A 24,576-nucleotide genomic window follows, 5' to 3' on the forward strand; every position below is an offset into this window, starting at 1 on the left:
AAGCAGTGAAGTGGCAACATTTGCAGATGACACAAATATTTAAGCTTGTCAAGTACAAATACAACTGAGAGGAACTTCAAAGGGAACCACCAGAGCTACATAAAAGGACAATGTAATGACAAATGAAATTCAGTTTTGCTATTCAACCTAGTACGCATTAGAAAGAATAATATGAAGTACATATGCACTTTACTGGGTTGTAAATTAACTGTAACAACTCAGGAAAGAGACCTAATGATCATTATGAACAGCTCAGTGAAAACTTTTCCTCTGGTTTCAGCTATGATCCAAAACGGGGATAGGGGAAAAGTGCAATGTTTGGCTACATGCTGAAGAGATGGAAAATAATACTGAAAATATTTTATGAATATTAATATCACCACTATATATTGAATACAGATTCAGTTTTGGTCAGTCTTTGTCAGAAGATGTGTAACAATAATATATGGGAGTTCAGAGGTGGGAGAACAAAATAATTAAAATTATGAAATGTTCTCCATATAAGCAGAATTAGAAAACATTGCACTGGTTTAGAGGGAAGATGAGATATGATAAAGGTATACAAAATGATTAAGAGTAAAAAATAAATCAGTTTGTTTCTGTATTCTGCCTTTTAAGTACAATAGTAAGGGGGTAATAAATGAAACTGAAAGGCTGAAAATTTAAAACTTCTAGAAAATAATAACATTTTCCATATCAAATAATCATTCAGTGGAACTTGCTTCCACAAGAAAGGCCTAATCCTATAATCACACTTGACTGCAAGGCTAGGGACAGAAATTACACATAAGCCAGTATAAGTGATCAGAAGCCAGTTCAAATCTGTAACACAACCAATGTTCAGTGCATTTAAACTACTTTCAAAATGGCTGAAACTGGTTTAAAATAAACCTGCGTGGATGTAATATCAGATTTAACTGATTTAGGTTAAATGGGTTTATTGAATTTCAGTCCCAGACCCAGATTCAAGTTAACTCAGGCTCCCAGCATCCCAAGTAGCTTTGCATCTGCCCTGCAAATGACCCTTCTCAGGGTGGGCGGGCTAGCCTTAGCCTAAGCTGTCTTCTCCAACTGAGCAGGGGGGTATGTTCTAGTGCTCCTTGGCGCCTGGCCTGGGCCACTGCAGGCATGTAGCTGCATTTCCAGAATTAAAAGTGATTGTCTGTTCACTTTCTTATTGGTTCAGTATATGCAGCCTACACTAATCTGTGATGACTGAAGTCTGCAGAGGATGTTATTCACCTGGGGGTTGGAGGGTAGGAGACAAAAACAGCTTGGTCAGGGTTCCAAAATTTAATCACTGGGGGTTAGTGGGAGTAAAGAGAACATAGCTGGGGCAAGCATCTGGGTTTTCCCAGCCCTGGGGCTGCACTTCAAATGTGTACAGACATTCATTAGTTTGGGCTAACCCATCCCCAATCTAATTTAGTTCACTAAATTAGATAGGACCAGTCATTTTTTGCCCTATCTAACCTCCCCAAACATCTGTACATATCAGCACTTAGCAGATTGACCTAATCCTAATTCAGTAACGTTAGGTCAGTCTAAGTGTAACATATGCACGTACCCTTACAGAGTAGGCTATAGCACTCTTGTTAACACTGTCATTGCCCGCTTTCATTCCTCAAGTACTACTCAGCATAACTAAGGTTTACAAAATCCAAGCTCATGGGTATCCAGATGGGTTTTTTACCAGGTCTCCTAAGCCTGTTCTTCAGCTGTATTCTTCCAGTTTCAAGTTGGAAATAATAGGAAGTAATTATATAACTAATACTGTGAAATGGTAAATGAAATAAGCCCCTCTGTAGGAGGCCCAAGCCCAAGCCAATCATGTGGAGCCCCAGCTCAACAAATGTGGTCAGCTTCACACAGTGTATACCTTTATGCTCAGGGATAATAAAGAAAATAGATAATGTTGTAAATATAAGGTAGTTTGGTTTAAAAAAAAATAGACTCACACATAGCCAGAGGGAATATTTTTGTTAAGGTAGCCATACTTCAGTCATTTTTTATATCCCTTGTTACATAGATGCTGAAGTGTGTCTGTTTGGGTATCCCCTTTTGTTATACAGATTTTTAATTTGGTATATCTAAATATATGATATTCAACATCAAGTGAATATCCATATTTGCCCTACGCTTTTGATATGGCTGGCTCATATATCATCTTTTTGTCTGAGTGTCCAATATTTCAATGACAGCCTGAAATCCAAAAAAAATTTGAAACCCTTTGTAATATCTATTTTTAACTCCAAGTCATGTCCATACACTGCTCTCCTCTTAGCCTTCTATTTATGAAAGCTGGCCTTTGCCCTCCATGCTTTCAACCACTTATAAACTGCCATTATACCTTCTCTAAATTACCTGTCTTCAAGATTAAACATGTTGGGTTTCATTTCTCTTTCATCATTAATGAATCTTCCTAATCCCAAAATAAGCTTACTTGTCCTCCTCTATACCATTTTGTAATATTTTAATATCCTTTTAAAATTCTCCTCCTGGAAAGGAGTGGTTGCATTATTTACAAGATGGTTTGACTACCTCCCTTCATCACCTACCTTCTCAGGCTAAGTTTTTCCTACTTCTTCTGTCATTCAGTGGGGGTCTTGTCTTTACTTTGTTCTTCATTATCAATTTAGTAATTATGCTTACCCAATGTTATTTTAATTTATTATAGAATCTAGGGAAAGAAGACATCTGTTATGTCACCTGTACCATCTGAAGGATTATTCCCTATTGTATGGGTCTAAGCTACTTTTATAGAACTTAGCCTTTTCCTTGGAGCTGTTTCATCATCAGGAAGATTTTTCTAATATTCAGCCAGAGATTCTCATTCTAATTTTCATCTCAGTACATGTATAGTCTTTTTACATGCAAGATCTTTTCTTTCTTGCCTTTAAGCTCATCCCTGCAGATACTTGTAGGCCATGCATACTCTTCAGCTAGGGTACTTAATATATTTATTTCTCTTAATATTTCCTTCTCAACCCATGCTATCAGCTGTGAAATCACTCCTGTTGTTCTCTGAAATCCCTCCACACTACCAGTAAATTTCTCATCATGAGAGATCCAAAATGGAATGCATTATTCCAGGTTTATGAAAGCCCTAGTAGTGGTACATTTCTGTTCTGAGATATTGTGCACATCTACTCAAAATGTTACCTGCCCTGTCACATTTCAAATGCAAATCTTATGTGCAAACTTTTGTTGGGCCTGTGTCTTTTTCATCACTACTCTTTCCATGTTTCTTCCCTCACTGAATCTCTTTGGCCTCCTTTGCACATTACACTTAAGGCATGTTTGACCAGTTAATCATGCTTTAAGTTGTGACCCAGCTCATCTTCAACCAATTAAAGACATGATAAAACAAGCAATAAGCTACAAAGTTATTCCACAAAGAATGTGTAATAATTTTGTAGCTTGTTCTAATCACACCATTAATTGAATGTGTGGTGAAGTGTTCCCCTGTGACTGGGAGCCCCATCAACTGAGAGACTCCCAGCCACTGGGGTGCAACACCCACTGCCAGCCCTGCAGCTGACATAGTGGTGGCAGCATTCCCAGTTCAATTCTCTCTCAGTTCTAATATCCAGATAATTCAACCTGGTTACTGTCTCTAATATTCATTGAAATAAAGATCAAATTCCTGCTGCTTATCTTAAAAATAGATATCACTTCAGCCTTCCTCCAGTCACTAACAGTGGTCTTAAGAAAAATCAGCATTTAACAAGGCCTGTACTACTAGGTGCTGTGGTATTGCTATTATCTCCTGCTCTAAGTAGAGGGAATAGTACAGGCCTTGCTAACAGTATATCATATGTCAATATGGGTAAACTCTGATTTTTTAACTAGAACTATTACATGTGCTAAGACTGAGAACATTGTATTCCCCTTTAATTTCCATACAGAATTCTATCAAAAATCTATATTAATATTATTGAGAGAAAACCTCATCAACCATTTTTGCATAATAATTGAGAAGAAATGGCTTTAGTAAAAGACCAGAGTATGATCTTGTTGCAGTAGCATGGAACAATGTGGGAAGAGAACATATTCTGTATACACTCATGACATTTACTGCAACATATTAGATGGTGAGGGCCCTTGAGGCACTGAAGTACCTAAGAGAGGTAAGTGAGTGGGGTGAATGAAAAGCCTTTGTCCTGACACACAAAGTTTTGTTGCTTTAGCTTTCACTAGCTCCTATATTTGGAAAGCAAAGGGTAGAATGTAAAATACATTTCATAATATTTCATCTAATACATTTTCCTTGGAAATATATAAAATGTATTGTATTTACTAGGGCTATGCAAAATTTTGCCAGCCGTTTCATTCCGACACTGTTTCGACCAATTTCGAGGTCGAAACAGAAAAATTGGAGTGAAACAAAGGCCATTGAAATAGCCTCGAAACAAAACAAGGCTGATAGAAACATTTTGAAAGTCAAAACATTTCGACCATAGGCTGGGGATGGGAAGTCAGTCCAGCTGGCCTGATTTCACATCCCCTGTGCAAGATCCAGCAGGGGGCAAGAGGAAGCCGAGGGGGGTTGCTTCCCGGTGCCCTGTGCTAGGTCATACCGGAGGCAGGAAGAAGCCCAGCTGGGTGGTTTAGCGCTGGGGATGGGAAGTCAGCCCAGCTGGTCTGACTTCGCATCTTCAGTGAAACTTGAAACAGTGGTGAAACAGCCTTTCTGTTTCAACAGAATGAAATGGAACAACTGTTTCAACTTGAAATGAAATTCGAGATGAAACACTGTTCTGTCAAACCATCGAAACTCAAGGCAAAATGGAACAGCGCCATTTTGCACAGCCCTAGTATTTACTCAAATACAGGACAAGGTTCCCTTCCCCCCATTGACATTTGCAAAAAAGCCTTTTGTTTTATAATTGCATACAATGAAATCTCACTAAATATATTGTGTATCATTAAACTGCTGCCAAAAGCAGTATGTGCTCAGCAATAGAAACGTACTATAAAGTCAATTAAATGTATCCAATGCAAAGTATAACTATAAAACATGTGGCCCACATTGGGCAAACATACTGATGGGAACGTACCACAAGAATATGTTAGGGTAGCCCACCTAAATAAGACGTATTGGTAGTGCCCATTAAGCATAGTCCCCCTTATCACTGGCTCTTTTTCAAGTCATGGTGAGCCATGACACTGCATACCATTCACCCAGAATCCCTCTGTTGGCCCCTGTCTCACCTCGCCACATATGATTAGTGTGGCCCCACTCTCCATGAGATGAAGCCAGATCAAGCTGCCCTGCATCTCCCCTGCAGATAAGTTTATGGAGCATCCCAGGACACATGACAAGAACACCTGGTTGCAGTCAGGAGGGACGGAGGGGGTAATAGGCATGTGGATCCTTTGTGGGTGGTACCTGGAGTACACACACATACTGTGCAGTGCTGAGCTGTGGGGTCACTGTGGGTTGAGATGCTGTTGACTCTGGTGGGGCCCAGTCCAGTGAACTATATGGTAAATCATGAGTGTTTGGCTTTGGACTAATATCATGCACAGTTCTTGGCCTAGCAGTGGAGGTACCATGGTACCAGTCCAGGTGGTTTTCCTGTTGTAACTGGAAAGATAGATCACTTTCTTCATTACCTTATAATGACTATGTGTACTTCAGGGTAAAAACCTGTCCATGTACTGTACGTATGCCCTGCACAAGACTTTACTATAGCCTCCCAATGGGAGGATCTTGGCTATACCCCTATTTTATGGAGATGGGACCTTTCCTCCTAGCTTGTTCTTTTGGCCTATAGGTTAAGATAAGTGATACTCAGGGGTATCTGAACCCTAAGACCTCTGGGCTTGGGTCTGCATGTAGGATGCCTGCCATGGATTTGGGAATATTTGAAGCCCTGGGCTAAAGAGTCTGAGAAAGAGGATACTTGCCCGTAGTAGCACCACATGGAATTGAATAACTGAGTTTTGCTCAACTGATAGGATTCAGAACTGATTTGGCTAATTTGACCTGGAATGCAAAATTTAAAAAAAAGAAAAGTTCTCAGCCTTTTAGCTAAGATCAAGCGAAACTGGGGTCATCTAACCCCCGAGTTTTCCAGTGCTGAGGGCTTCCATGTCAGATGTCTGCCTGGATTGGGGAATATTCAAAGCCCTTGACCAATGGGCCTGAGAGGGAGGATACTTGCCCGGTGATAGAACCGCACAGACTTGGTGATTGAGTTCTATTCAGTCTAATTTTGGAACTTGACTATTGTGTTTTCTCCAGTTGGGTTTTCCTCCTCACTTCCAAGTGCTCAGGGAGAGCAAGGACTGACAGTAAGGGGAGGAAGAAGGGGCTGTCAAGGAAAAAAGGTGGGAACATTCAGGAAGCAAAGGGCTACCCAGATTTATTTACCCGGCTGCAACAATGGGAGGGGGACAAATTCAAGGCAAAATAATAATTAGATTTATACAAATTTATAAATTTTTCATATACAGAATATAATTATTGGGGGAGTTGTCTTATAATCAGGGTATTTCTATTCAAGTAAATATGGTAAATACATTCTATACATCTTTACTCCCAAACCTGAACTGTATAAAGCCATATAAAAATATTTTCCTTTTCTGCATCAACTCACAATTTTGCCTCCACAATAAAAAACACACCTATTCCTTTTTAGCATTCTAAAAGTAGAAATCAACCTCTGACAAGCCTGAAGAGCCCACAGGATCCTAGGAGACATGATTATGAACACAAATAATCATAATGAAGCCCTAAATATTATCACAGTCTAATGTCACATGGCTCTTCATGGTTTCCTACTTTTCTTTCTGATTTTCACCAAACAATTCCAGGTAATCAGTAGGATATATTTTTTGAAGAAATAAAAAAAGTTTATAAAAATATATTGTCTTGAATATCTCACAAAGACATAAGGCTTAAGTATATTAGGCTAGGCAAAAGACAGGGAAAATTGCAATGAGATTAAAAATGAATCCATTTAAGGATCTTTTTCTTATTAACATTCAAGATTAACAGATAACTTATACTAACAAGAGATAGAAAGACATATCTTCAAGGTACTTTTTGCCAAACAATCTTGTCCAACATCTTTCCCAACTATGCAATTGGTTCAATAACAGAAAAAAAAAATCTCTTGAACATTCCCTGACCACTTCTGGACCAACACAACTACAACACTAACCCATCTTGTAAACAGAGGCAGTTACTTAATTGGACAATATGTGATACGATGTTAATAGAAAATTAATTTGGTGAAAATATTAATATGGTAATTATCTGGTATATAAAGTCGAAAAATCTGCTGCTGTACAGTAACCATGTAAAGTACCACATAACAGAATAATGCTGTAGAAGTCACATTATTTCCAACCATTTAAAATGATCTATAAGAACTGATGTAGAGATCCCTCTTATACCTATGCCTTTAGCTTGTAAATGTAAGGATTTATGCAAATTTTGCTTAAAATACATAAAATAGTTCAACTCAGTTTGTTAACTGTTGCAAGTAGTTACTTGACCAGGCATAAGTATGAATTAGGTGTAACAGTTTGATCTGACCTACCCAATGAACACTAGAACATGCCTGTAGGACATTTTTGAAAAGTTGTAACATGACAAAGGCTAAATTATCTGAATTAAGCTGTTTTTGCATTAATAAGGATCTTGCAGTGCTCTAGTTATAGCAGTGGGTGTGTATTTTCCAAGTCAGGCTGCCATTCTGGTGATTCAGATGCAGTTTGCAGAAAAGGTTTTGACACTTAGAAATTTGGTGACATCAACTATTTTGTATGTAACCATAAGTAATGCTAGCAGTGATCATAATTAAAATCTGTGTAAAATCTTCATAATAAAATCTGTTTTTCCTTGCAAATAAAATAGTTACTATGGTATTTCCATCCAATAGGAAAAAAAAAAGAAAAGAAAAACTGTAAAGATTTTTATGATTTGTAGTTCACTGTTTTGTCAGAATGCTATATTGAGAAAATTATAAGTGTAACTTTCCTTGTGTATCTTCAGGGAATAGTTTTACCTTTTAAAATAGATTTTCATACCCTTTACAGCATTAGTAGCAGTCACTTTAGATATAATTAATAAGCCATTGTAAGCAGTTAATTTAGAGTTTCCTGGAGTTACAGTTCACTGAAGAATGTAGTGCCAAATCACCTTTGACTTCTTAAGGATATAGGTATCATAGTTAAAATATTTGTACTTCAGACTAGAGTTAGTGAGGAGAGAGAGAACTATGGAAAACAAGTATAGAAAACATCTTAGTATAATCACTTACCTATAATTGCTATTAATTATTTAATATTTTAATATAGACATGCTTGGAAGCCTCAAACTGGCTAAATAGTATATATAGAGTGCCCTTCCTGCAGTGCTTCTTTTCCTTAAGTGGGATGTTGAAATGTGCTCAACATTGGTTTACCTTAGTGTGGAGTTGTTGTTGAGTTAGCCAAATGCAGAGTATGTTAAACACACACACATATGCAAAAAGATATATACAAGCTAAACAAAGAGGTGGTTGGAAGAAATACTCCTCTTCCATCAAAACCAGTGTAGTTTGTTCTTAGTTCACTTTTCCCATGGGGTGCTCTCTGCTCTGCAGGAGTTCCACAGTTTTAGCAGCCCATTCTCTTTACAGCCACCTCATAAACCTCTGGTAGAAACAAAGAACTAAATGATTACCCTATTTGTCATCATGCTATCATTTTAAGCAGGCAGAGAAACACAAATTTTGTGGGCTGTTTAACACTTCTTGGTTTTGGACATAATGAAAAAGTAAAAAATATTGAAGAGAATGTGTTCCATATTTATGAGTCACCCATATTCAGGTTGAAACATGATGGTAAAACTTGCATGGACTTCAGGTGGGCGAAATTTTACCCAGTTCCTCAGGAAAATTACATTTGAGTCCATTTCTGATCTGCCTCAAATGATTTTGATCCCTACTGTACCAGGGGGTTTTTAAGTTGAATTCATCTTTCATTTATGGTGTAGCATGGCCTTAGGAGTGGATCATTGCCAATCAACCTTTCTTCATGTGTAATAGATGCAATACTGATACTATTCTTCACTTTACCCTGTTCTGGAAGAGTATGTGTGAGTACAGCAGTAGCAGTAGCAGTACAGATGTCCCCTAGAAAAAGGGAAAACAGAAATAGATGTCATATGATATACAAAATGACAGATGTGCCACAAACTGACTTTCCTTCCACATTGTGGGCCCTAACTCAAAAGCTGATACTAGCAATATTTTCCACATTCATTATATATAGGTGTCATGTCAGAAATAAGATGTTGTATCTTGGGCTAGTGCATTTTATTATTTACTTATGTATATTGTTGTAAGTATAAAAGAAACTATGAAATCATCATAAAACTCTAGTAATTTTATATCAGATGGCACGCTATGTCTTGTTTATGCATATTGTATTGTAGCTAAACTTTTTGGGCCTGTCTTTCACAGAATGTTTTGTTTTAATACACAGTTCTTAGCCTGATCTATTTTACTCAGGTAAATAACTTGCCAGATCATTGACTTTTCTCCCTTGTCTATACATCTGGGTTTCTCTGTCCATATAGCATTGTTTCATATTTTGCTTAAAACAGTACATTTAATACCATAAAACATGTTAAGATATGATATGTATAAAAGTTATATAAATGTGCATAATTAAATGTTTTATGGAACATTTTTTCAGTGGTGTAAGGTAGGGGCACCCATAACCTTGAGATAAGCAGGGGGTTGATAATTGGAGGGGTCTCAGCAGATTCTGAAGTCTAAATACAGGATCAAAAGATCATGAATTCATTCTGTCAAGCAGATTTGCTAGATCTCCATCTGCCTGATTCACACTGCTGGTCTTCAGGTTTTATGGAGTGAAAATATGTGACTGCCTAAAGACTTATGTCCCAAGCCCTACCATGACAATTTGGTTTACGAAAAAGCCTGGTCACTAGGTATTTCTATGTTGTCCACTGCGGCATAGCATAGAGATCCCCAAGCCTGCTCTGAATGAGTTGACTCAGCTATTAGAAGCTAGTCAGCCATAACAGCAGAGAGATTTCCAGAGAATAATTTTGGTTGTATGGACCGCAACAGACACCTGCTTAGTTGCAAACTTTGGGTGGCGTAGTCATTAGAGGTGTGTGAAACGAGCCGTATTCAATTTAGTTTCAGATTCAGCCTGAATGAAGCACAGTGATTCGATTCGTTGATTCAGATCACTGTCCTGATTTGATTTTGCTGAATCCGAATCTGAAGATTCGATGCTGATTTGGAGAATCAGCGATTCAGCAAATCAGTGATTTGGTGTACTTCCAGTCCACTTCTGGGTTCACCGCTGAGCACAGGTTTCCCCGACCCCCCCCCCCTCCACTTCTGTGGGATATTCCATCCACCCCACCATTGTAGCATTCACAAGCTTCCTGGTGCCTTGAGATGTGTAGAAAAAACATTTAAAACTGTGTCTATGTCCGAATCATTGAATCATTCTGAATCTCTCCAAATCTTTTTGAGGGTTCTGATTCAATTCAGAGATTAAAGGGCTTCCTGATTCAACTTGGATTCATAGATTTGACCCCTAAATTGGGCTGAATCTCTGCCAAATAAAATCAGTGACTGAAGCTTTAAACAGCCCTAGTAATCATCATTATCCAGATCTCATGCATTTGAAACCCAATGAGATGTTACTATATTTTAATAAAAGCCCAGCTGGGAGAACTGAGTTGGATAGTAAATGACATGCTTTGTATTTCTGTGGTGGTAAGATGGAACACGAAGGAAGGAGATAGTAGGCACGTCTACATGTGCCAATTTATGGTGTATTAGCCATTTTTAAGGCACATTAAGGTTAGCGTTCCCTCTAAGTTATGTGGCATGCCAGCTGCACAGGCATGCTCATGCCACACTGCCAGGCATGCCTGCATGGCTGTGCATGCCATACAGCTTAGAGGGAACACTGATTAAGGATGCAGATCTACATGTGTGCACCCTTAATGCACCTTAAAAATGGTGATTAGCTATTAAGTGGGAAAGGCTATTAGCACCTAAATTTGATACCTACTTTTGATACCTTCAGGTATCAAATTTAGGTGCAAATAGCTAAAGTGCCTTTAGGCATGTGTAGACACACTAAAGCACATTAACACTGTATATGTTGAGTAACTTAGTCCCAAGTCAGTTAACATACACAGTGTTAATGTGCCCTAGCACATGCATGTGTAGATGCATGCCTAAATTGCCTCAATGAGCATTAAGTTGAGGCATGCATAAAGGCACATGTAGATGACCAATGTTAACTATGTAGGATAGTAACTGTAAAGTACTAGTTGTAACTAAACAATGGGAAGTGAATTTTCATTGTTTTCCACCAATCAATTTCATAGACTAGAATACTAAGGAAATGGTAACACAGTAGAAATGTATTTATTACGGAATTTTGCCTTTTTTCTTTGTTCAAATTTTTAAAAAATTGTGATATTTTTATGCTGTTGTTGCAAAAAAGTGTTACAGTACAATCAAGATTCAATATATATCAATAACTTCAAGGTAAATAAGTAATATTGTATTTATTAAAAAGCCAGTCCTTACAAATGTTGGAAATTCAGAGTACATGTTAGAATCACAGAATCACAGAGCTGGAAGACATTTCCCTAGGCTTCCAACCCCCGACCTGACAGGATCAGTCCTACTTAAACCATCCTATACAAATCCCTGTCTAACCTGTTACTAATACTACAAAAGCAGCCCTGCTGCAAAACTACAAGGTATGACACCCTCCCTGCTACAACTGAAGCAGAGGGACAGCGGTGGCCAGTGTCTTGCTACTACAAGGGTTGTTAAAATGTGCTTGAGAGATCCAAGGAAGAGGGTAATGCCCGCTTCTACAGAAGAAGTAAAAAACCTCTATAATCCATACCAGCAGAACCATGGGGTAAAATTCCTAACTGATTCCAAATGTGGTGATCAATATGACCCTCCACATATTGGAGCAGCAAGACACTCTAGACAGGAACCTCCAGGTTTTAGTCACAGCGGCATGCCTGAGTCAAAATCCCCAGCCTTGGCTATCATCAAAAACCAGTGCTTCTGAGGAAGGGGGGGCGGGGGGGAAGGTGGGGGGGGAAGAAAACACAGGGAAGTGCACAAGTAGATACCCGGACACCTTTAACTGTTCCCAACAGTAATGATATGTACTGTTGATATGATTAATATACATTAGTGTCTGTAAATCCTATGTTAAATTAAACTTATTTTAAAGTCAAATATTTTTAGATGGTTTCACCAGGGCTAATGATAGAAATTACATATACATCAGTATAAGTGGGCAGAAACTAGTTCAAATCTGTTTCAAACACAACAGAAGCTCATATAAACCACTTTCAAAATGGCTGAAACAAGTTTATGATAAACCTGTACGGACATAGTATCAAACATAATTGAATTAGGTTAAATCAGTTTATTGAACTTCTGTGCCAGATCCCCTCCAGACTCAAGTTAACTCACAGGCTAGGGACAAACATTCAAAAGTCCCGAGCCTCAATTGATTCAATCTTCGCAGGTTAGTCTAAACTGCGGACTGTGAACTGGTTTGCAAGTGGATAGACATTTGGCACATGCCTGCAGTGGCTCTACCCAGAAGGGTGGGGGTGCTAGAGCAGCCCTCCCTTCCACAGGGAAAGCTGAGCTGAGGAGGGGGGTCACAGCCAGGCCCCAGCAGGCCCACCCCAGCAGCTCTCTGACAGCTGGGAGCAACCCTGGCATGCAGAGCTGCCCAGCCCCAGAAGGGAACTCTGCCTCCTCCTCCCTGTCTTCTGCCACCATGGGGCTAGGAGGGGTCCATGTTCAGTGCTGGGGGGATCCTATCCCTCCTTTTCCTCCCCTGCCACTACTGTGGGGTAGGGAGAGGACTCTGTGAGGCTGCCTTGCCTGAGAGGGGGACCCTTCCCCCTGATTCTCCTCCATCACTGCAGGGTGGGGAGGAGGGGCTCTATGGGATGCTTCCGAGCCCCAGAGGGGGACTCTTCCCCCCACTCCTCCCCCCTAGGGCATGGGGGAAGCTCTGGGGGTGAATTCTTCCCCCTCCTCCTCACCCTGGAGGGGCAGCAGGAGCACAGAACTCAGCTGGGCAGGATGTGGCTCTGTGGGGTGTGAGGGAGGTTGGGGGGTGTAGGGACCCCCACACAAACTCCCTATGGTGTCCAGCCACCACTGCCTAGCAGCAGCAGCAGGTGGGGAAGTCAGGGCACTTGTGCCTGATGCAGGAACAGCTCTGGCCAGCGGTGTGTGGTAGAGGGAGTGGAGCCTGCCTTATCCCTGAGGCTCTGCTCCCCATGCCTGTAGGTCCAGCACTCACAGTGGGGGAAGCCCTACACTGGAGCCTGCTGTCTCATCTGCTCCTGGCTGTGCAGTCCCTGAACTCTGCCAGGAGTGGAGGGAGCCCCGTCCCTGCTTTCTAGCAGTGTGGAGCTGTAGGTGTGCAGCATGGAACCCTGGGGACAGAGGCAGCCAGTGCTGCACTGGGTGCAAGAAGCACAGTCCTGCACAGCCTGCCAGGCCACTTCTATCCTCCAGGCTCCATGAACATGGCCCTGTTAAGGTAAAGGGGGCAGGAGGAAGGGTTAATACCTCCCTCCTTCCCTTCCTTGCAGCAAGGTCTGCTAGCTCCAGGGCCACTGCTACAGCCCCCTCCCCTCTGCCTCCCGGCAGACAGGCTGACCCCAGCTGTAGTGAGGTAAGAGGGGAAGGAGGGAAGAATTAACCCCCTCCCTGCCCACTTTACCTTAATGGGGCCATGCCAGCCAGTGTCTCTGCTAGGGACAGTCCCTGCTCTGGCTAGATAGCAGAGGGGAGGGGGCAGCTTTGCTGTGGAGCAGAGAGCCTCTCCCAAGCTAGAGAGCATGCTGGGATGATGGGGGTGACTGCTTTACCGTAAACCAGGAAGGGGGTCTGGGACAGACATTGTATAAACCGGTTTGAGTCAAATCAGTTAAGTCCAATACTACATTCAAGCAAGTTTATCTCAAATTTGTTTTGGTCATTTTGAAACTGGTTTATGTGCACTGAATGCCTGTTCTGCTACAGATTTAAACCAGTTTCTGATCACTTAAATCGGTTTGTGTGTAATGTCTGTCCCTAGCCTCAGTCCCCCAGCATCCCAGGATGCTTTGCACCTCTGCTGCAAACCAGTGAGTGGGCTAGTGTTGGCCCAAGCTGTCTGATCCAGCAGAGTAGGGAGATGTGCTCCAGCACCACCTTCCCCTCCCCTGCCCCCCTGCTTCTGGTGCCCACTGCAAGCATGTGGCTGCATCTGTAGAATCAAAAGTGAATGTCTGTTCACTTGCTTATCAGTTTAATCTATGCAGCTTAGACTACCCTGCAAAACTTGAATCAATTCAGCTTTGGGCTTTTTGACTGTCTGCACTTAGGTCAGAGGACAGAGTGAAGGTTGTTTGGGGACCTTAACTTTCCTTAAAAGTTATAAAAGAAAAAAGGAGAAAAAAACTCCAGATGAGCAGAGAGTATGGCAACATGTAGGAAGAAATGAGGCATACATATAGGTGAGATGAAGCCTTGCACTAAGGGGAAGAGATGACTATGAAGAACAGAAAGATATTCTAACGTCAGAGGAAAAAACAGGATTGTCAGCATTAGTTCAGTTACAACAGAGGGAGAAAATGAGATGGTTAATGTAGGCAGAACTAACTGATTTTTTTAAAAGAACTAGTTTGTAGGAGCTAGGAGAAAGAATTAAATCATCATCCATGCAATTACAGCCAAATCCTGTCCTCATATATTCAAATTTCCCGTTTATCTTGTTGGGAGCATACTTGCATCTGTGGACAAAGTCTGTTTTTAAGTTGTTAGCTCATGCTCATAAATCTGTATACAAATAAGACCTAGTGCGGATCCTCATATAGGAACAATATTTATATATTCTTAGGATCTACTAAGCATGACACTTCTCAGCTGCATACACATTTTCAGTTTCTGTTCTTTGAAAATTAATCAAAACTACAGATTTCATGAGCCTTCAATATTCAGTTTTATTTACCTCTCAAAGATTCAGCTGATTTGTTGTGTGATTGCTTTTCTGAAGGAAATGATGCACTGTAATCAATTTATTGTGTGCAACTTAAAATGTCAAGGACATTTTCATTACTTAACTAGCAATACTTTTGCTGTAGGGGATTTTGCTGACTTTTTTAAGTAAAGCTATTTTAAGGACTTGCTTCTTTAAGATGCATGGTCCGGCATATTTAAACAGAGTAGATGCTTACTATTATCTTTTTTTTAAAGAATCAAGACTAAGCAGCATTTTAGGGAACACTTGAGATAGAGCTCCTATGCTATGTTTCTGGTACCTTCTTATATTGTAGAGCTGTTTTCTTTATGATTTGTTTCCATGATAAATACAACACTAAGGCATGTGTTTGTCTTGGTTATTGACAGTGCATTTGAAAGGAAGCAATCCTTGGAGAAATTAAGCATCCTGGTTCCAATAAAAATATCATGTAAATGGATAATAAAATAAAACTTTCATAGGCAGAAAATGTATTAGATCTTGCCCTTGTATGTAAATTAATTTGATCAAATGAACAATTTTTGTGGAACTACATGTAGATTGTGTAGATACTTAGGCTGATTTTCACTGTCAGTCGAGTTTATTTAAAGAGCTTTTCTAGTCACCTTTGAACCCAAACGATTTCTCCAGATGTACAGAAGTGAACAATGTAAAAATCTTGCTGCTTCAGCAAAACAGGATCCAGCTGGCAGGGAACTGGATCTGCAAGTCATTGGTTACAGCTGTGTTTCGATTTATGTGATGGTTGAAAAAATAAATTACCAGATTAAATGGCTAGAAAGAGAACTCTTTGTTTAGCCCTTGTGTGGGGACTGAAAGTGTTTATGGTGCTGTTTTCTACAGAGCCTTTGCAAAGTAAGCTGGACAAATAGACTTATTCAAAACTTCTCAGAAATGTTGCACATTCAGCTTTATTTCTTTACAGAAGAAAACTGTATGGTTTTGTGTAATGCTGTCAGCCAGCAACTGGTTTTAAGGTGCCTGGCCTTTGAGAGTGGCAGTAACATTTCTTTCCTTTAGGCATTGTAGTTTATCATTGGAGGGCAGGTTCCTTTAGTTAAATGCTTTAAAATGTTTCTATTGGCATGCACACAAATGCGTGCAGGGCCTGTGTCAAACTCATAACTTTTTAATAGGTTTAATATTCCGGCTTTCTATATTGCTTGCTTTTCACTTTACATAATAATATTGATGTAATTGTGACTCTGGTTCACAACAATCCAGAGACTAGACAAAATGAAATCTGAATTAAATGCAACAGTGTGGACAATAGCGTATTTTATTTTAATGTTCTAACAATTTAGGGGAATAAGTTCTTCAAGGCTGTGATTATATCTTACTGCATGATAACCCAGTCCTGAAAAGATTCACTTGCTTCATTTTATGCACATTAAGTACTTTTGTTGACTTCAATAAGACTACTTGGTGTGCATAAAGCCCAGAATTGGGGGCTATGCTTTGCTAGAAAGCATGTGCATCTTATTGCTATACAAGATGCCAATCCCCCAATGCATTGGGAGCCCTCAGTTCTTACCAACAGTACTGCAAATTCAGGATGCTCAGTCATAAATTTTTCCAGTGAAATCCTGATCCATCTGAAGTCTGTGGGAATTTTACCACTGACCTCAGTAATGCAAGGATTTCCCCTATAGAGTTAGATGTTGACTCATACTGAACAGTACCCTATTCAACAAATGGGACTACTTGTGGAGAATGTGGTACTCAGTGGCTATGTCTACACATGCGCTTAACTGCAGAGTAGACTAATTAACTGTGGAGTAACACGTCACTGTCTATATGTCCAGTGCTGTTAGGCCACAGTAAACTAATTAACGCCACCATAAAATAGTCCTGTTGGGGACAATACTATCTCACAATGGGGTAGTTTACTGTGATTAAACACATGTATCAATGCTGACCACAGGTGTGAATTGTTCCTGGTCAGCCTAGCCAGTAGGGGGTCATATACCTGCCTGCCACCTAGCAATGTGGCTCTGTACTTTCAGTATCTGGCCAGCCCCTCTGCTGTCTGATGCCACCACCTGAAGCCCACGGCTGACCCCCCATATCCACTGCCAGCAGGGCAGGAGTGGCCCTAACATAAATTGTTCTGCCCTAGCTTCAATTGCTTCTGTCTTGGGCACACGTGTAGTTGCTTTACCCAGAGTAGTTTACTCTGGCTCACACTGCTCCAGAGTTTATTGCTTCGAATTAATTGTATATGGAGATGCACCTAATATCAACAAGAGTTTTGAAATATGGTTAATACTACTACTACTTTTAATAATAATAAATGCTGAATTTTAAGAACAAGTAAATATATTCATCACTGAATTATGGAAAGAAACTTACAGGGGTGAAAACCGGGGAAGGTTCTATTAATTTGTAAAGCTTTAGATGGCCTGCAGCAATAATAGTTTACAAACCCAGTGGCATTTTCAGCATTTGTTTCTATTTGTTCAACAGTATTTTCCAGCACTTATTTTTAGTAGACAATTTCCTTTCATTTTACAATTACAAAGCTGTCGGTGGCAATGGAATGATATCGGGTATATTGTATCTATTAAGGCACATTTCTAAACAAACGGATAGATTAATAGGGAAAATGATTGTTATAATTATGCTATAATTGTCATTCTATCAAGATCTAATTACTTTTCTAAATACACTTTGCACAAATCTTTTCAAATGGCTGTCTATATCCTTTATAAAATCCTACAAAATGCTGACAGTAAGGAGAGCTAAATACCAGAACAAGAGTTCGGTTCCAAGTAAAAAATGAAATAAAACAAGTTGGCCTAGTTCCACCACAAGCCTCCTTCAGAAATACCAGGGGGAAGCTTAAAATATTTTTAATAGAATATTTCCCCCTTTCCTCCCTCCTTCCCCCATACTCCCCGAGCAAGATTATTACATTAAGAACCATGCGACAGAAAGTCGTGATGATGCAGAATAAATAACCATAATGTATCAAAAGCAGACAAAGGTGTGATTGATCTGTCTGGAATTGGCAGACTCTTTCGCTGTGTCAGGCTGTTTTTTTGATCAATGAAGGTATAGCCTCTGACCCTTAAAAAATCAATGCAATTGATTGAAAGGGAAAGGAAGTGAAGTATGAGAATGCAGGATAGACTTTCACCTTCACTGTCTTGAACATTTTAAATATTCATTTTTGCATGCATTTACCACCTTGTTTTTTAAACTCTAGTTCTAAAATAATTTACTTTTTCTCCAGTCCCGTTGTGAAAACTTTTCAAACAAACCTCTTGAAGTAATGTCTCTTACAGTGGATGTTTGTCACAAGAGTATATCCTTTCAACACAGTAACGGGCAACAAATTGTCTTTAAAAAATTGGACTAAGCATTATCTAGCATGCATGCATTTGAATGTGCCTCCCTCACACAGATTGTCGAGATAAGTTCACTGGGATTCTCCACAATTGGAAAGTTACTCCAGTGCTAAAGTATTTGCCGGATCAGGTCCTGTAAATGTAGCAACAATGAAATGATCTTTCAGCCTAGGAAAGTGGGATCAGCGGCAGAAAAAAACCAGTTCAGTTAAACCTTTTCTATCAATTGTATGTTTTCATCACTTTCATTATTTCTGTTATATATGTTCTGTATTTTCATTATAACTTCATTGTAACAAGTTCATTATTATAGCTAACTACCAGTTTAGCTCATTGCCAGATCTTTTATATTCTTATGTGTAAAGGAAATGTTTTAAAAAATGTTAGAAAATATATTTTACTAAATATTTTTAAAAACAGTCTGGGAGTCTCAGCCTCTCATAAGGATGACTATTCCGTATTCACAAATGAGGAAAACCAACAAATCAAAAACTCAAACTTCTCTGCTGGAGTTAAAATATGTTTTATTACCATTTGTTGTTTTGTTTTTCTCTACCAGGCTGTCCTGTCACATGTGACTGAAGCAGCATTAATCAGTAATATGAAGAAATAAATATAGCCAGATTAAGAATTGCTCATAAATTGAGCAATTAATTCACTCAGCGTTTCATGCTTTTGGACCTCTAGAAAATCAATAGGTCAAAAAATAAAAAATATAGCACCAGTTAGTTTTTTAATAAATAATTAAAAATGATTTTTAAATTGAAAATGTCAGTGGCATACAACCAGATTGCATACACATTCATATACTTTCAAAGTAATTCAGACTACAATCATTTGTGTTGTCGTATGTCTTTGTTTTAATTAAGGGCAGGTAAATTGGCAAGTCAGGAGAGACAGTAAAACAGCATTTCCCAAGTACAAAGAATTCTTGCAAACTTACAAAGGAAAAGATTGGGCATTGTCCTTTCCATTTAAATAAACATTTCTTCTTTTTCATTATTATTATTATTCATCTTCTGCTTTTTCAGCTTTTCCCTATAGAAGTAAATGTAAAATTTTAAGAATAGATGATGAGCAAGTGAAAATTCCCTTCTCAGGAAAAATGTTGCTAGCAGAAATAACATAAAGTTTGGGGATTTGAAAAAGTGAGACCACGGGGTAGTTTTTATTTTTTCCAGTTCATCCGGCATTTTTATGAGGTATTTATCCCCTTGCTGTTCAACAGTAAGGACAGATTTCATGAGCAACCATATAAAGTATGGTGTGTTGAATATATATATATATATATATATATATATGTGTGTGTGTGTGTGTGTGTATATGTGTGTGTGTATATATATATATATATATAAAAAAATATATAAAACAGGTCACATTTACAGTTTCACTCTTAAACATTCACAAGAACAATATAATGAAAGAGATACACTGAGAGGCTAAACCATAAATCTTTTATTAATATTATCCATTTATTTGCACTGACATGGAGCAATTACATACCCCAATCATAACACACAGAGTATAACAATCAGAACCCAGACATCAAAATCACACATTTGGCATCACTTACATGTATCCCTTCTTTTTAGAGAGCACATTCTAATTCCCCTCCAAATAGTTTCTCTTTCTTGTCGTCCTCCTTCCTCTTTAACATTGTTTTTGTTGTTCTAAAAATATATATGCTACATAGAGAAAATAATCTTACTAATATTACAAATCACTTTTAGCCCCAGTGTCTAAAAAAACCCCCAAAGATGCTATTGCATACTTGAATGTACTTTGACATCTGACAGCCGTGTCCAGCCTCACTGAGTGCTCATCCTTCCTGCCCCCTCCCATAAGTAATAGCTGGGGAGGCTCCTCTATTTCTGGTGGCTGCAACAATGGCTACTTCTCGTCTTGCTCTTTATGTACTCGTACAAACTGCATCTTTTCAGTGTGGATGTGAATGCTGTCCCCTTGTGGATGATGCTTACAGTCTTAAGTGCTGCCTGCATTGTACTACTCAGGCAAGCTGAACAGTGTATCTGTGTGCCCTTCGTCTGGTTAAATTTGGTGCCTAGCACATCACATTCGTTTTTATCTATAAAGGACAGTAGCAAGGTTCATTCTGTCTCATCCAGTTGTCAATAGAGCCCCCTCCCTGAGAGGATGTGAGTCCGAAGTATTTTTTTTCCTTACATAAGTGATCATTTTGTCTGCGTGTCTAAATCAAGGTAGAAACAAGTTATTCCTGGCTGAGGAAAAAGCCCCTTTTTATCCCAGTCAAAGGGCATCTATACCAGGTCCAATTCCTATTTAAAAATAGATTTATTTTTTTTACTTCTATTAATAAAACCATCTGGATCATTGAGTCAAGCAATTGGTCCTTAATAATAATATATCCTGCACAATGTTACAGTTGACTATTGTCTTGTTTCAGAAAATGTGATCTGATATACAAGGTATAGCTTAAGAGTTCAGGTATACTCCCCCTTGATCAATTTTCCTAGACTTCAGTGCATACATCTTTTGTTGCAAGACAGACTTTGAGGTCTTATGTCTCCCTTGCTCCCCCACCCTCCTGGAAAAACTAACCAGCATCAAAATATAACTAAAGCAGCACTCTGCTGCACAGGAGTACATTTTGTCAGATGGCGCTCCTATCAATGCATGGACTAATGCTGTCTTTCCTAATAAAAACAGACCTGCAATAAAAAACCCCTGCAGTTCTGAGTGGGAACAGAGGCAATACATACAGAGGCTGATGATGCTTTGAATGGAACAGGGGCATTTTTTATTATGTGTGCTGATGGAAATAAATTAGGTTGTAGTGATTCAGATTTTGGGATATATATTAGTGATTTAGTAATACAGGTAGGATTTTTTTTCCCCTAAAACTTTTCAGATGTGTATATGACAGTTGGCTAAATCACTGTTGAGACAAAACTTTTCCTGATCTTTTCAAGATTTGCACAAGAATTTTTTTTTTTTAAATAAATTAAGAAATCAAAAGCATTAATTTTTAAACAGAAAATATTACTTGCACAAAAGCCTCTGCCTCCTTCTTCAGATCTGACAGTTCTGCTTTCCTAAGTTGCATGGATGCACAATGTAAAACCATGGGGGGAAATTTTTTGGAACTAAAATACGCATACTTAAAAAAAAAACCACAATACTTTTTAACCTTCATTCACAGACTGACAATTAATTTTTCCTAGAGTCTGCTTCACTAAACATATATGGTTTCTAACCAGGTTTTGAGGGAGGAGTTGTACGATAGGATTAGTGAAGAGGGGTGAACAGCTTCAGCTAACTCCAACTATTCTTGTTGTATTTGTAGTCTCCAAGGAAACAGCTGAGTTGAATGTTAATTAAACAGCATTCTTTGATCCACCCAGCCACTCCCAGAGGCATAATAATAATCATATATAAGTACACACATCAAATATATAAGGTACGTTTCTAAGAATGCATGTAGCTTTGCCATATTCACAATTAGAACAGTTGTTGCTGTCTTGATCCTCTATTATTTAAAACCTAGGGAAGAAAGCTAAGTTAAACCTGTATAGTCCATCTGCAAGATAGGGTGACAGAGCAAGCATAAATTCCTATTTAGAGATGTATAAGGGTTAATGATTAGAAGAGTAGAATCAGGAAAGACCTTAAGCCCAGATCTATGACAGTGGTAATTGAGCTGATTGATTACGACATCTCGTTTCAGACGACTATTGATTTAATCTAGTCTGCATTCCCATTGGCCCCAAAGGTGTTCCCAAGTGAAGCTTCAGCACTTGAACCCAAGCACTCTCCCTACTCACTGTCTGGATATAAATTTACAAAATGTGCAGCCATTTGTAATTTACATTTGTCCCCACGTTTTTACTCAGACACTTCTAATTTCAGCAGGTTCGTGTTTTTAACCATCGAGTCAGAGGTAAAGAGAATGGATAGCACAGATTATAGATGGAGGAGTAAAAAAAAAAAAAAGATGTGGCTATGTGGCTAGTATTTGCATCTGTTGTTTCTGATTCGCAGAGCTAGCAAAGGCTGCTTTCTGGAGGCAGTCCACAAAGCTGGGCTATCAGTAGGCAGTTTGCTGTACGCGCACGTTCAATTATTAAAATAGTAGACTTTTTTCTGTCTGATAGCCATAGCGAGGTCATGACATTAATTTATCCAGGGTATTGTGGGTAACTATACAGAAAAAAAGCATAAAGGGCACAGATGCTGGAGCAGCAAAAAATGGATGGGTCTGAGCAAAAGGAGATTAAGAGGCGATGACCAATCTAATGTACGTATAGCAGTAAGAAGCCGGCATCCGTCACAGACTATTGATGGCAATAAGTATTTTAAGCCATGCTGTGCATGTGTTAATTTTTTTTTATACTTCAGTAAATGCTAAGCTGAATGCTGTAATCCTGTATTTTTTCAGTTTCCCAAATCTGATTTCAGTCTTGCTTTTGTTGTCTCATGCTTGGCGTTCTTCTCTTGCTCTCTGTCTCTGTCTGTGGGTGTGTGTCTGTCTCTGTCTCTCTCTCTCCCTCCCTGAGATACCAGACTTAACTGTTTCCTAATTGTCTACTTTTTTTTATTAATTATCATTCTAGTGATTGGTCCTGTGCATGTATACAAACTAGGCTTAGGATGCATTCCCTTATGGTGTGGCTTCCTTTCTCTAGTAATGGGGTTTATAATTTGTGGGGGGGGTTGTTTTGTTTTGCTTTTTTTTAACTTTTCTGCGAATGGATGCCCTTCACATTTGCTGCCACAGTTATGTTGCCAAACTGCTACCTTAGTTGGTACTGCAGTGTAGCACTGCATGCTGGGATCTGTCTCTGTGGGTAAGCTGGGAATTTCTACAGCACCAGATAGCTTTAAGAATCGGCTTCAGAATTGCGTACCACTCGTTCCCCCTTTTGAAAATGATTTTGTTCTGCAAATCATGGTGGCATGGCTTTGTCTGGAAAAATAATTCAGAAATATTGTTCATGGAAAAAAGAAAAGATAAAAAGTTCATTACACTGTATAGCATGGAAGTACTTTCTATTAAGAACAAAGGAACAGAGTATAAACACATACAATAATTGTGCTTCACAAATTTGTATAGCATATGATACAAACTTGTCGGCATTTCATATAGCAAAGCTTTGTGTTTTGTTTTATACTGTGGGTATTACATATGTATTGCATATAGCTGTGTGTGTATACATACACACTTGGAAAAGTATATGCTATGCTGTATATATACGTTACATATTATTAGCATAGGATACATATTATGTATGTATATGCACATTATTCACACATAGGTGTCCACTTTTTTATGTAGAATTGTATGTACAGTTTCTGATCTTTCTCATATAATTCTCTTTTGCACGCACACATGCATATATGCACACATGCACACACACGCGTGCACGTGCGCACACACACACGTACACACACTGTTTTTATTAGGGGAGTCTAAAATAAGAATGACTAATGTCCTGTGAGGTGTGGGTTTAAAACTAGAAACTTATGATTTCAACACTGTTCTGGTGATTCAGATGCTGTAGTGACTTGGCTAAAACATGGCAATTCCTGCAAACTGAAACACAACTAGTACAAAAAAAAGAAAGTAAGAAAGAAAGAAAAGCAACCCCCCCAAACAATAATATTGATTAATATTAAAATTAGTCATTTGAATTTTAAATATAAAAAAAATGGATCCTAAAGGCTTTTGAGAGTTGCTGCGTCCTTTCTGCTCATATTGATTCAAGGAAAGGAAAAAATGAAGAAGGCGTAGAATAAACTCTAAGACTGTTAAAGAATTGCTGGCATTATTTCTCTCTACATCACGTGTGAGCCTGGGTTGCCTGCTATTCCTGAGGCAGAGGATCGAGGATGAAAGTCTGTGTGTCAGAGCCTGTTTTCACAACTGCATTTGGAGATCTGTCTTATTGATTAGGAAAAAAAGGGGGTGGGAATAGGAGTGTGAGGTGAGGGGAGGACCGACTGACTACTGGCTTATTGCAGCTCAAGACATTTTCTTCCGGAAAGATGTCAAACAACTGAGACACAGCAACAGAGGAAGTAGAAAGGTGGAAAAATAAGAAGAGGGACCCTTTGGAAGAAATGAAGGCATTTCTTATGAGAGCCTTGAGGCTTTTTTTTTTTTCTT

At 39.0% G+C, this 24,576-nt stretch overlaps 1 long non-coding RNA gene across 2 annotated transcripts in view; it reads left to right on the forward strand.

Moving 5' to 3' along the window:
* Positions 1-24,576, forward strand: part of LOC149874335 (uncharacterized) — a 496,867-nt gene that overhangs the window by 317,604 nt on the left and 154,687 nt on the right. The window lies entirely within an intron of this gene.

The sequence above is a fragment of the Crocodylus siamensis genome, chromosome 1 (genome assembly GCF_052110815.1).
Source record: "Crocodylus siamensis isolate JL-2025a chromosome 1, ASM5211081v1, whole genome shotgun sequence".
NCBI classification, from domain to species: Eukaryota; Metazoa; Chordata; order Crocodylia; family Crocodylidae; genus Crocodylus; species Crocodylus siamensis.